We start from the raw sequence: 14,417 nt of genomic DNA on the forward strand, positions 1-14,417 counted from the left end.
ATTAATATAAATCTGATAGGAAAATCACATCTCTTGAGTTCTTTTTTGTGGAGTCAATACTCTTCATGAAAATTAGACTAACTAAAGAGTACACTTGGTGCTATGGCCTTCTTTGGCTTCCATTTCTCAATATCCATTGGGATTCCTTGATGAAGTTGGCCTTTCTTCATTTGATTGAGGTGACTCCTGTATGTCACTTGATGCACCTATAGACTCGAAAAAGCATGCATCTATAGACTCAAAAAAGCTCAACTCTAAGCATGCATTGCACTATCAATTCTCTTATCAAACTCATGTCTTAGATTTTTTCGTACTTCTTTTGAAGCACATCAAATTTTTCCAGAATATGCATCTAGTACTTAGAATCTTGAGTTACAATAATCGTGATCCATATGTTCATTTTCCAATTCCAATCATGATGTTTAGACTCCGTATTCCTTAATTTCTAGTAATCATGATATTTAGATGTAGATATATTCATCTTCTAGGATGTGGCAACATGTTTGGCGCACAATAACAGAAGTAGTTCTAGCAGTGTTGTTTGACTCTTCTGCTAAAAACCCTCCATTGCATTGGTTGAACCTTCTAGGTAAGAAAATTCATCTTTACTATCTAGTCCTTCTTTCATGACATGTGGCACATGACATGTGGCAACATGTCCAACACACATTCACAGAAGTAGTTCTAGCAATGTTTGACACACATTCACAACATGTGGGATATGTGGCAACATGACACACATTCACAGAAGTAGTTCTAGCAATGATGCTTGACTCTTCTTCTAAATCCCTCCATGCATTGGGTGAACCTTCCTTGTATCAATAATACCAATGATGTTTTACTCTTCAAAATCCCTTACATTGGTCTCAAAATAGTATCCCTGACATTGGTCTTTTAGGTGCTTAAAATTATTGATAGTAAGGTGGAAGCTAAATATCAAAAACAGAATTAGAACATCCCACTCTCTTGTAAAAAAAATTTAGAACGTCCCACTCTCTTGTAACTATTATGTGGACCTGCCTTCTCTCTTTGGAGGTTCTCTCTCTCTCTCTCTCTCTCTCTCTCTCTCTCTCCGTCTCTCTCTGGTAGTCTATACGTATGTACTCCCTCTCCCTGAGTCTTTCTATTGGTTTGCATACCTTTTTTGTGTGTGTGTGTGTGTGTGTGTGTGTGTGTGCACGTGCGTATGCACCCATATCTATGTAAAAAATATTAGTAGTATTGCTATCTTGCATAAGCAAAACTGATTAGTAATGTAAAGTAGTCAGTATGTTGCAACTTTTTGAATAGTTGTACTAATATGAGTTCTTACTATGCACTAACATTATGTTTCTCTTGATCTCATTACTTGTAAGGCCATGGAGATTGCACATGTAACATTACAATTGCAACTCTAAGAATAGTCATTGCAAATCACAAGGTATTAGAGAATATTAGGCTGCTAAAAAAAAAAGGAGTCATGACAGAGAACAAAGAAAATACTTGATTCATGGATGAGGACAACACTATAGTCGCCTGTGGACGCCCCCACTCTCTTTAGATACTCTTGCCAATCACTAGATTCTTCATTTATTAATAAGCCTTCCCCATTCCTTTTGGAGGAACAACGAACATTGATCATTATCTCAATAACAAGCCTTCCCCCCGAGGTCCTTTCAAAGGAATAATAAACATTGAATCCACTCCTTCCAGAGGAACAGTGAACATTGAGCATTCCCTCAGTGTCAAGAGTAGAAACAATAAGCTTCTTAATTCTCTCTATAATAAATTCCTCTAATCAGCCACCATGAAAGGGGGGAAGGTAATTAACAACTATCTCCACTAATATTCTACATCAATGAGAAAAGAGGACACACAAAAAGATGTACATAATCAAGCTATGAAGCAACAGTAGTGGCCAAATCTATAAACATGGATGGGCACTCATCATGGTCGGCTGATGGAACTCTTATTATCATTCCTACTTCGAGAGCATGTGGTAGCAAGCTTAGTTGAATCCCTTGTGGATGTACTTCTTCATAAATGTATTATGAGATTAAGTATTGTGGCCACTTATGAGAGCCCTCGGCACCTAGTCGTCCATATTTTGTGTGTGAAATTGTACAATCTTGTATATAAGTCAGTTTTATCTCATAACACAACACACTCTTCCATTGTGTGGAAATTGAGTCTCGATCTTGCTACTCTATTCTCTACTTTATCCTTGTGCTTATGTAGCTACCATAGAATTGAGAGAGAGGAGTGTTTGTGGCAACCTTCTAGTGGATGATAACTTAGCCGGCATGAGAATGGACAATGTGGAGCTCTTTGATGGAAGAGAGGAGTGTGTGTGGCTACTACCTAGTGTGGACAATATGTAAGAGTTGGCATGACAACAAATGATATGGAGCTCTTTGAAGGAAGGGAGGGTTGCATGCATTACAACATATTGGTAATAAGTTCTTCATGCCATGTTTTTCTTCTCGTATTAATGTGTTTCTGGGAGAGACTAGAATGAGAACACGTGCATTTATGCTTGAAAAAATTATAGGGTTCCATAATGAAGGGCCACGAGAAAAAATTCTGGGGTCTTGATTGTGAAGCCATAACAAAGGGCCATCTGAAACCAAGCTGGATCACCTGCATAGTGTGAAGTTAGCATTGGAAGGATTGGGTTGAGGGGTTAGCATGTGGTGTGCTCTTTAGACCACCAAATGATGCTTGAGAGGAGCTAGCAAGGATAGTGGGGAGATAAGTGAAAACTCTTTGTTTTGTCACCCTCTTGTATCACTCCTTCATTAAGAAAAACAAGATCTCTCAAGTCTCTTTTGTTACCTTGTTGTCTCATTCCTTCATTAATTAATATAAATCTGATAGGAAAATCACATCTCTTGAGTTCTTTTTTGTGGAGTCAATACTCTTCATGAAAATTAGACTAACTAAAGAGTACACTTGGTGCTATGGCCTTCTTTGGCTTCCATTTCTCAATATCCATTGGGATTCCTTGATGAAGTTGGCCTTTCTTCATTTGATTGAGGTGACTCCTGTATGTCACTTGATGCACCTATAGACTCGAAAAAGCATGCATCTATAGACTCAAAAAAGCTCAACTCTAAGCATGCATTGCACTATCAATTCTCTTATCAAACTCATGTCTTAGATTTTTTCGTACTTCTTTTGAAGCACATCAAATTTTTCCAGAATATGCATCTAGTACTTAGAATCTTGAGTTACAATAATCGTGATCCATATGTTCATTTTCCAATTCCAATCATGATGTTTAGACTCCGTATTCCTTAATTTCTAGTAATCATGATATTTAGATGTAGATATATTCATCTTCTAGGATGTGGCAACATGTTTGGCGCACAATAACAGAAGTAGTTCTAGCAGTGTTGTTTGACTCTTCTGCTAAAAACCCTCCATTGCATTGGTTGAACCTTCTAGGTAAGAAAATTCATCTTTACTATCTAGTCCTTCTTTCATGACATGTGGCACATGACATGTGGCAACATGTCCAACACACATTCACAGAAGTAGTTCTAGCAATGTTTGACACACATTCACAACATGTGGGATATGTGGCAACATGACACACATTCACAGAAGTAGTTCTAGCAATGATGCTTGACTCTTCTTCTAAATCCCTCCATGCATTGGGTGAACCTTCCTTGTATCAATAATACCAATGATGTTTTACTCTTCAAAATCCCTTACATTGGTCTCAAAATAGTATCCCTGACATTGGTCTTTTAGGTGCTTAAAATTATTGATAGTAAGGTGGAAGCTAAATATCAAAAACAGAATTAGAACATCCCACTCTCTTGTAAAAAAAATTTAGAACGTCCCACTCTCTTGTAACTATTATGTGGACCTGCCTTCTCTCTTTGGAGGTTCTCTCTCTCTCTCTCTCTCTCTCTCTCTCTCTCTCCGTCTCTCTCTGGTAGTCTATACGTATGTACTCCCTCTCCCTGAGTCTTTCTATTGGTTTGCATACCTTTTTTGTGTGTGTGTGTGTGTGTGTGTGTGTGTGTGCACGTGCGTATGCACCCATATCTATGTAAAAAATATTAGTAGTATTGCTATCTTGCATAAGCAAAACTGATTAGTAATGTAAAGTAGTCAGTATGTTGCAACTTTTTGAATAGTTGTACTAATATGAGTTCTTACTATGCACTAACATTATGTTTCTCTTGATCTCATTACTTGTAAGGCCATGGAGATTGCACATGTAACATTACAATTGCAACTCTAAGAATAGTCATTGCAAATCACAAGGTATTAGAGAATATTAGGCTGCTAAAAAAAAAAGGAGTCATGACAGAGAACAAAGAAAATACTTGATTCATGGATGAGGACAACACTATAGTCGCCTGTGGACGCCCCCACTCTCTTTAGATACTCTTGCCAATCACTAGATTCTTCATTTATTAATAAGCCTTCCCCATTCCTTTTGGAGGAACAACGAACATTGATCATTATCTCAATAACAAGCCTTCCCCCCGAGGTCCTTTCAAAGGAATAATAAACATTGAATCCACTCCTTCCAGAGGAACAGTGAACATTGAGCATTCCCTCAGTGTCAAGAGTAGAAACAATAAGCTTCTTAATTCTCTCTATAATAAATTCCTCTAATCAGCCACCATGAAAGGGGGGAAGGTAATTAACAACTATCTCCACTAATATTCTACATCAATGAGAAAAGAGGACACACAAAAAGATGTACATAATCAAGCTATGAAGCAACAGTAGTGGCCAAATCTATAAACATGGATGGGCACTCATCATGGTCGGCTGATGGAACTCTTATTATCATTCCTACTTCGAGAGCATGTGGTAGCAAGCTTAGTTGAATCCCTTGTGGATGTACTTCTTCATAAATGTATTATGAGATTAAGTATTGTGGCCACTTATGAGAGCCCTCGGCACCTAGTCGTCCATATTTTGTGTGTGAAATTGTACAATCTTGTATATAAGTCAGTTTTATCTCATAACACAACACACTCTTCCATTGTGTGGAAATTGAGTCTCGATCTTGCTACTCTATTCTCTACTTTATCCTTGTGCTTATGTAGCTACCATAGAATTGAGAGAGAGGAGTGTTTGTGGCAACCTTCTAGTGGATGATAACTTAGCCGGCATGAGAATGGACAATGTGGAGCTCTTTGATGGAAGAGAGGAGTGTGTGTGGCTACTACCTAGTGTGGACAATATGTAAGAGTTGGCATGACAACAAATGATATGGAGCTCTTTGAAGGAAGGGAGGGTTGCATGCATTACAACATATTGGTAATAAGTTCTTCATGCCATGTTTTTCTTCTCGTATTAATGTGTTTCTGGGAGAGACTAGAATGAGAACACGTGCATTTATGCTTGAAAAAATTATAGGGTTCCATAATGAAGGGCCACGAGAAAAAATTCTGGGGTCTTGATTGTGAAGCCATAACAAAGGGCCATCTGAAACCAAGCTGGATCACCTGCATAGTGTGAAGTTAGCATTGGAAGGATTGGGTTGAGGGGTTAGCATGTGGTGTGCTCTTTAGACCACCAAATGATGCTTGAGAGGAGCTAGCAAGGATAGTGGGGAGATAAGTGAAAACTCTTTGTTTTGTCACCCTCTTGTATCACTCCTTCATTAAGAAAAACAAGATCTCTCAAGTCTCTTTTGTTACCTTGTTGTCTCATTCCTTCATTAATTAATATAAATCTGATAGGAAAATCACATCTCTTGAGTTCTTTTTTGTGGAGTCAATACTCTTCATGAAAATTAGACTAACTAAAGAGTACACTTGGTGCTATGGCCTTCTTTGGCTTCCATTTCTCAATATCCATTGGGATTCCTTGATGAAGTTGGCCTTTCTTCATTTGATTGAGGTGACTCCTGTATGTCACTTGATGCACCTATAGACTCGAAAAAGCATGCATCTATAGACTCAAAAAAGCTCAACTCTAAGCATGCATTGCACTATCAATTCTCTTATCAAACTCATGTCTTAGATTTTTTCGTACTTCTTTTGAAGCACATCAAATTTTTCCAGAATATGCATCTAGTACTTAGAATCTTGAGTTACAATAATCGTGATCCATATGTTCATTTTCCAATTCCAATCATGATGTTTAGACTCCGTATTCCTTAATTTCTAGTAATCATGATATTTAGATGTAGATATATTCATCTTCTAGGATGTGGCAACATGTTTGGCGCACAATAACAGAAGTAGTTCTAGCAGTGTTGTTTGACTCTTCTGCTAAAAACCCTCCATTGCATTGGTTGAACCTTCTAGGTAAGAAAATTCATCTTTACTATCTAGTCCTTCTTTCATGACATGTGGCACATGACATGTGGCAACATGTCCAACACACATTCACAGAAGTAGTTCTAGCAATGTTTGACACACATTCACAACATGTGGGATATGTGGCAACATGACACACATTCACAGAAGTAGTTCTAGCAATGATGCTTGACTCTTCTTCTAAATCCCTCCATGCATTGGGTGAACCTTCCTTGTATCAATAATACCAATGATGTTTTACTCTTCAAAATCCCTGACATTGGTCTCAAAATAGTATCCCTGACATTGGTCTTTTAGGTGCTTAAAATTATTGATAGTAAGGTGGAAGCTAAATATCAAAAACAGAATTAGAACATCCCACTCTCTTGTAAAAAAAATTTAGAACGTCCCACTCTCTTGTAACTATTATGTGGACCTGCCTTCTCTCTTTGGAGGTTCTCTCTCTCTCTCTCTCTCTCTCTCTCTCTCTCTCTCTCTCTCTCTCTCTCTCTCTCTCTCTCTCTCTCTCCGTCTCTCTCTGGTAGTCTATATGTATGTACTCCCTCACCCTGAGTCTTTCTATTGGTTTGCATACCTTTTTCTGTGTGTGTGTGTGTGTGTGTGCACGTGCGTATGCACCCATATCTATGTAAAAAATATTAGTAGTATTGCTATCTTGCATAAGCAAAACTGATTAGTAATGTAAAGTAGTCAGTATGTTGCAACTTTTTGAATAGTTGTACTAATATGAGTTCTTACTATGCACTAACATTATGTTTCTCTTGATCTCATTACTTGTAAGGCCATGGAGATTGCACATGTAACGTTACAATTGCAACTCTAAGAATAGTCATTGCAAATCACAAGGTATTAGAGAATATTAGGCTGCTAAAAAAAAAAGGAGTCATGACAGAGAACAAGGAAAATACTTGATTCATGGATGAGGACAACACTATAGTCGCCTGTGGACGCCCCCACTCTCTTTAGATACTCTTGCCAATCACTAGATTCTTCATTTATTAATAAGCCTTCCCCATTCCTTTTGGAGGAACAACGAACATTGATCATTATCTCAATAACAAGCCTTCCCCCCGAGGTCCTTTCAAAGGAATAATGAACATTGAATCCACTCCTTCCAGAGGAACAGTGAACATTGAGCATTCCCTCAGTGTCAAGAGTAGAAACAATAAGCTTCTTAATTCTCTCTATAATAAATTCCTCTAATCAGCCACCATGAAAGGGGGGAAGGTAATTAACAACTATCTCCACTAATATTCTACATCAATGAGAAAAGAGGACACACAAAAAGATGTACATAATCAAGCTATGAAGCAACAGTAGTGGCCAAATCTATAAACATGGATGGGCACTCATCATGGTCTGCTGATGGAACTCTTATTATCATTCCTACTTCGAGAGCATGTGGTAGCAAGCTTAGTTGAATCCCTTGTGGATGTACTTCTTCATAAATGTATTATGAGATTAAGTATTGTGGCCACTTATGAGAGCCCTCGGCACCTAGTCGTCCATATTTTGTGTGTGAAATTGTACAATCTTGTATATAAGTCAGTTTTATCTCATAACACAACACACTCTTCCATGGTGTGGAAATTGAGTCTCGATCTTGCTACTCTATTCTCTACTTTATCCTTGTGCTTATGTAGCTACCATAGAAGTGAGAGAGAGGAGTGTTTGTGGCAACCTTCTAGTGGATGATAACTTAGCCGGCATGAGAATGGACAATGTGGAGCTCTTTGATGGAAGAGAGGAGTGTGTGTGGCTACTACCTAGTGTGGACAATATGTAAGAGTTGGCATGACAACAAATGATATGGAGCTCTTTGAAGGAAGGGAGGGTTGCATGCATTACAACATATTGGTAATAAGTTCTTCATGCCATGTTTTTCTTCTCGTATTAATGTGTTTCTGGGAGAGACTAGAATGAGAACACGTGCATTTATGCTTGAAAAAATTATAGGGTTCCATAATGAAGGGCCACGAGAAAAAATTCTGGGGTCTTGATTGTGAAGCCATAACAAAGGGCCATCTGAAACCAAGCTGGATCACCTGCATAGTGTGAAGTTAGCATTGGAAGGATTGGGTTGAGGGGTTAGCATGTGGTGTGCTCTTTAGACCACGAAATGATGCTTGAGAGGAGCTAGCAAGGATAGTGGGGAGATAAGTGAAAACTCTTTGTTTTGTCACCCTCTTGTATCACTCCTTCATTAAGAAAAACAAGATCTCTCAAGTCTCTTTTGTTACCTTGTTGTCTCATTCCTTCATTAATTAATATAAATCTGATAGGAAAATCACATCTCTTGAGTTCTTTTTTGTGGAGTCAATACTCTTCATGAAAATTAGACTAACTAAAGAGTACACTTGGTGCTATGGCCTTCTTTGGCTTCCATTTCTCAATATCCATTGGGATTCCTTGATGAAGTTGGCCTTTCTTCATTTGATTGAGGTGACTCCTGTATGTCACTTGATGCACCTATAGACTCGAAAAAGCATGCATCTATAGACTCAAAAAAGCTCAACTCTAAGCATGCATTGCACTATCAATTCTCTTATCAAACTCATGTCTTAGATTTTTTCGTACTTCTTTTGAAGCACATCAAATTTTTTCAGAATATGCATCTAGTACTTAGAATCTTGAGTTACAATAATCGTGATCCATATGTTCATTTTCCAATTCCAATCATGATGTTTAGACTCCGTATTCCTTAATTTCTAGTAATCATGATATTTAGATGTAGATATATTCATCTTCTAGGATGTGGCAACATGTTTGGCGCACAATAACAGAAGTAGTTCTAGCAGTGTTGTTTGACTCTTCTGCTAAAAACCCTCCATTGCATTGGTTGAACCTTCTAGGTAAGAAAATTCATCTTTACTATCTAGTCCTTCTTTCATGACATGTGGCACATGACATGTGGCAACATGTCCAACACACATTCACAGAAGTAGTTCTAGCAATGTTTGACACACATTCACAACATGTGGGATATGTGGCAACATGACACACATTCACAGAAGTAGTTCTAGCAATGATGCTTGACTCTTCTTCTAAATCCCTCCATGCATTGGGTGAACCTTCCTTGTATCAATAATACCAATGATGTTTTACTCTTCAAAATCCCTGACATTGGTCTCAAAATAGTATCCCTGACATTGGTCTTTTAGGTGCTTAAAATTATTGATAGTAAGGTGGAAGCTAAATATCAAAAACAGAATTAGAACATCCCACTCTCTTGTAAAAAAAATTTAGAACGTCCCACTCTCTTGTAACTATTATGTGGACCTGCCTTCTCTCTTTGGAGGTTCTCTCTCTCTCTCTCTCTCTCTCTCTCTCTCTCTCTCTCTCTCCGTCTCTCTCTGGTAGTCTATATGTATGTACTCCCTCACCCTGAGTCTTTCTATTGGTTTGCATACCTTTTTCTGTGTGTGTGTGTGTGTGTGTGCACGTGCGTATGCACCCATATCTATGTAAAAAATATTAGTAGTATTGCTATCTTGCATAAGCAAAACTGATTAGTAATGTAAAGTAGTCAGTATGTTGCAACTTTTTGAATAGTTGTACTAATATGAGTTCTTACTATGCACTAACATTATGTTTCTCTTGATCTCATTACTTGTAAGGCCATGGAGATTGCACATGTAACGTTACAATTGCAACTCTAAGAATAGTCATTGCAAATCACAAGGTATTAGAGAATATTAGGCTGCTAAAAAAAAAAGGAGTCATGACAGAGAACAAGGAAAATACTTGATTCATGGATGAGGACAACACTATAGTCGCCTGTGGACGCCCCCACTCTCTTTAGATACTCTTGCCAATCACTAGATTCTTCATTTATTAATAAGCCTTCCCCATTCCTTTTGGAGGAACAACGAACATTGATCATTATCTCAATAACAAGCCTTCCCCCCGAGGTCCTTTCAAAGGAATAATGAACATTGAATCCACTCCTTCCAGAGGAACAGTGAACATTGAGCATTCCCTCAGTGTCAAGAGTAGAAACAATAAGCTTCTTAATTCTCTCTATAATAAATTCCTCTAATCAGCCACCATGAAAGGGGGGAAGGTAATTAACAACTATCTCCACTAATATTCTACATCAATGAGAAAAGAGGACACACAAAAAGATGTACATAATCAAGCTATGAAGCAACAGTAGTGGCCAAATCTATAAACATGGATGGGCACTCATCATGGTCTGCTGATGGAACTCTTATTATCATTCCTACTTCGAGAGCATGTGGTAGCAAGCTTAGTTGAATCCCTTGTGGATGTACTTCTTCATAAATGTATTATGAGATTAAGTATTGTGGCCACTTATGAGAGCCCTCGGCACCTAGTCGTCCATATTTTGTGTGTGAAATTGTACAATCTTGTATATAAGTCAGTTTTATCTCATAACACAACACACTCTTCCATTGTGTGGAAATTGAGTCTCGATCTTGCTACTCTATTCTCTACTTTATCCTTGTGCTTATGTAGCTACCATAGAAGTGAGAGAGAGGAGTGTTTGTGGCAACCTTCTAGTGGATGATAACTTAGCCGGCATGAGAATGGACAATGTGGAGCTCTTTGATGGAAGAGAGGAGTGTGTGTGGCTACTACCTAGTGTGGACAATATGTAAGAGTTGGCATGACAACAAATGATATGGAGCTCTTTGAAGGAAGGGAGGGTTGCATGCATTACAACATATTGGTAATAAGTTCTTCATGCCATGTTTTTCTTCTCGTATTAATGTGTTTCTGGGAGAGACTAGAATGAGAACACGTGCATTTATGCTTGAAAAAATTATAGGGTTCCATAATGAAGGGCCACGAGAAAAAATTCTGGGGTCTTGATTGTGAAGCCATAACAAAGGGCCATCTGAAACCAAGCTGGATCACCTGCATAGTGTGAAGTTAGCATTGGAAGGATTGGGTTGAGGGGTTAGCATGTGGTGTGCTCTTTAGACCACCAAATGATGCTTGAGAGGAGCTAGCAAGGATAGTGGGGAGATAAGTGAAAACTCTTTGTTTTGTCACCCTCTTGTATCACTCCTTCATTAAGAAAAACAAGATCTCTCAAGTCTCTTTTGTTACCTTGTTGTCTCATTCCTTCATTAATTAATATAAATCTGATAGGAAAATCACATCTCTTGAGTTCTTTTTTGTGGAGTCAATACTCTTCATGAAAATTAGACTAACTAAAGAGTACACTTGGTGCTATGGCCTTCTTTGGCTTCCATTTCTCAATATCCATTGGGATTCCTTGATGAAGTTGGCCTTTCTTCATTTGATTGAGGTGACTCCTGTATGTCACTTGATGCACCTATAGACTCGAAAAAGCATGCATCTATAGACTCAAAAAAGCTCAACTCTAAGCATGCATTGCACTATCAATTCTCTTATCAAACTCATGTCTTAGATTTTTTCGTACTTCTTTTGAAGCACATCAAATTTTTCCAGAATATGCATCTAGTACTTAGAATCTTGAGTTACAATAATCGTGATCCATATGTTCATTTTCCAATTCCAATCATGATGTTTAGACTCCGTATTCCTTAATTTCTAGTAATCATGATATTTAGATGTAGATATATTCATCTTCTAGGATGTGGCAACATGTTTGGCGCACAATAACAGAAGTAGTTCTAGCAGTGTTGTTTGACTCTTCTGCTAAAAACCCTCCATTGCATTGGTTGAACCTTCTAGGTAAGAAAATTCATCTTTACTATCTAGTCCTTCTTTCATGACATGTGGCAACATGTCCAACACACATTCACAGAAGTAGTTCTAGCAATGTTTGACACACATTCACAACATGTGGGATATGTGGCAACATGACACACATTCACAGAAGTAGTTCTAGCAATGATGCTTGACTCTTCTTCTAAATCCCTCCATGCATTGGGTGAACCTTCCTTGTACCAATAATACCAATGATGTTTTACTCTTCAAAATCCCTGACATTGGTCTCAAAATAGTATCCCTGACGTTGGTCTTTTAGGTGCTTAAAATTATTGATAGTAAGGTGGAAGCTAAATATCAAAAACAGAATTAGAACATCCCACTCTCTTGTAAAAAAAATTTAGAACGTCCCACTCTCTTGTAACTATTATGTGGACCTGCCTTCTCTCTTTGGAGGTTCTCTCTCTCTCTCTCTCTCTCTCTCTCTCTCTCCGTCTCTCTCTGGTAGTCTATATGTATGTACTCCCTCACCCTGAGTCTTTCTATTGGTTTGCATACCTTTTTCTGTGTGTGTGTGTGTGTGTGTGTGCACGTGCGTATGCACCCATATCTATGTAAAAAATATTAGTAGTATTGCTATCTTGCATAAGCAAAACTGATTAGTAATGTAAAGTAGTCAGTATGTTGCAACTTTTTGAATAGTTGTACTAATATGAGTTCTTACTATGCACTAACATTATGTTTCTCTTGATCTCATTACTTGTAAGGCCATGGAGATTGCACATGTAACGTTACAATTGCAACTCTAAGAATAGTCATTGCAAATCACAAGGTATTAGAGAATATTAGGCTGCTAAAAAAAAAAGGAGTCATGACAGAGAACAAGGAAAATACTTGATTCATGGATGAGGACAACACTATAGTCGCCTGTGGACGCCCCCACTCTCTTTAGATACTCTTGCCAATCACTAGATTCTTCATTTATTAATAAGCCTTCCCCATTCCTTTTGGAGGAACAACGAACATTGATCATTATCTCAATAACAAGCCTTCCCCCCGAGGTCCTTTCAAAGGAATAATGAACATTGAATCCACTCCTTCCAGAGGAACAGTGAACATTGAGCATTCCCTCAGTGTCAAGAGTAGAAACAATAAGCTTCTTAATTCTCTCTATAATAAATTCCTCTAATCAGCCACCATGAAAGGGGGGAAGGTAATTAACAACTATCTCCACTAATATTCTACATCAATGAGAAAAGAGGACACACAAAAAGATGTACATAATCAAGCTATGAAGCAACAGTAGTGGCCAAATCTATAAACATGGATGGGCACTCATCATGGTCTGCTGATGGAACTCTTATTATCATTCCTACTTCGAGAGCATGTGGTAGCAAGCTTAGTTGAATCCCTTGTGGATGTACTTCTTCATAAATGTATTATGAGATTAAGTATTGTGGCCACTTATGAGAGCCCTCGGCACCTAGTCGTCCATATTTTGTGTGTGAAATTGTACAATCTTGTATATAAGTCAGTTTTATCTCATAACACAACACACTCTTCCATTGTGTGGAAATTGAGTCTCGATCTTGCTACTCTATTCTCTACTTTATCCTTGTGCTTATGTAGCTACCATAGAAGTGAGAGAGAGGAGTGTTTGTGGCAACCTTCTAGTGGATGATAACTTAGCCGGCATGAGAATGGACAATGTGGAGCTCTTTGATGGAAGAGAGGAGTGTGTGTGGCTACTACCTAGTGTGGACAATATGTAAGAGTTGGCATGACAACAAATGATATGGAGCTCTTTGAAGGAAGGGAGGGTTGCATGCATTACAACATATTGGTAATAAGTTCTTCATGCCATGTTTTTCTTCTCGTATTAATGTGTTTCTGGGAGAGACTAGAATGAGAACACGTGCATTTATGCTTGAAAAAATTATAGGGTTCCATAATGAAGGGCCACGAGAAAAAATTCTGGGGTCTTGATTGTGAAGCCATAACAAAGGGCCATCTGAAACCAAGCTGGATCACCTGCATAGTGTGAAGTTAGCATTGGAAGGATTGGGTTGAGGGGTTAGCATGTGGTGTGCTCTTTAGACCACCAAATGATGCTTGAGAGGAGCTAGCAAGGATAGTGGGGAGATAAGTGAAAACTCTTTGTTTTGTCACCCTCTTGTATCACTCCTTCATTAAGAAAAACAAGATCTCTCAAGTCTCATTTGTTACCTTGTTGTCTCATTCCTTCATTAATTAATATAAATCTGATAGGAAAATCACATCTCTTGAGTTCTTTTTTGTGGAGTCAATACTCTTCATGAAAATTAGACTAACTAAAGAGTACACTTGGTGCTATGGCCTTCTTTGGCTTCCATTTCTCAATATCCATTGGGATTCCTTGATGAAGTTGGCCTTTCTTCATTTGATTGAGGTGACTCCTGTATGTCACTTGATGCACCTATAGACTCGAAAAAGCATGCA

Source organism: Cibotium barometz, chromosome 22 (genome assembly GCF_041138505.1).
Source record: "Cibotium barometz isolate CiBa-2024 chromosome 22, ASM4113850v1, whole genome shotgun sequence".
Taxonomy (NCBI): Eukaryota; Viridiplantae; Streptophyta; class Polypodiopsida; order Cyatheales; family Cibotiaceae; genus Cibotium; species Cibotium barometz.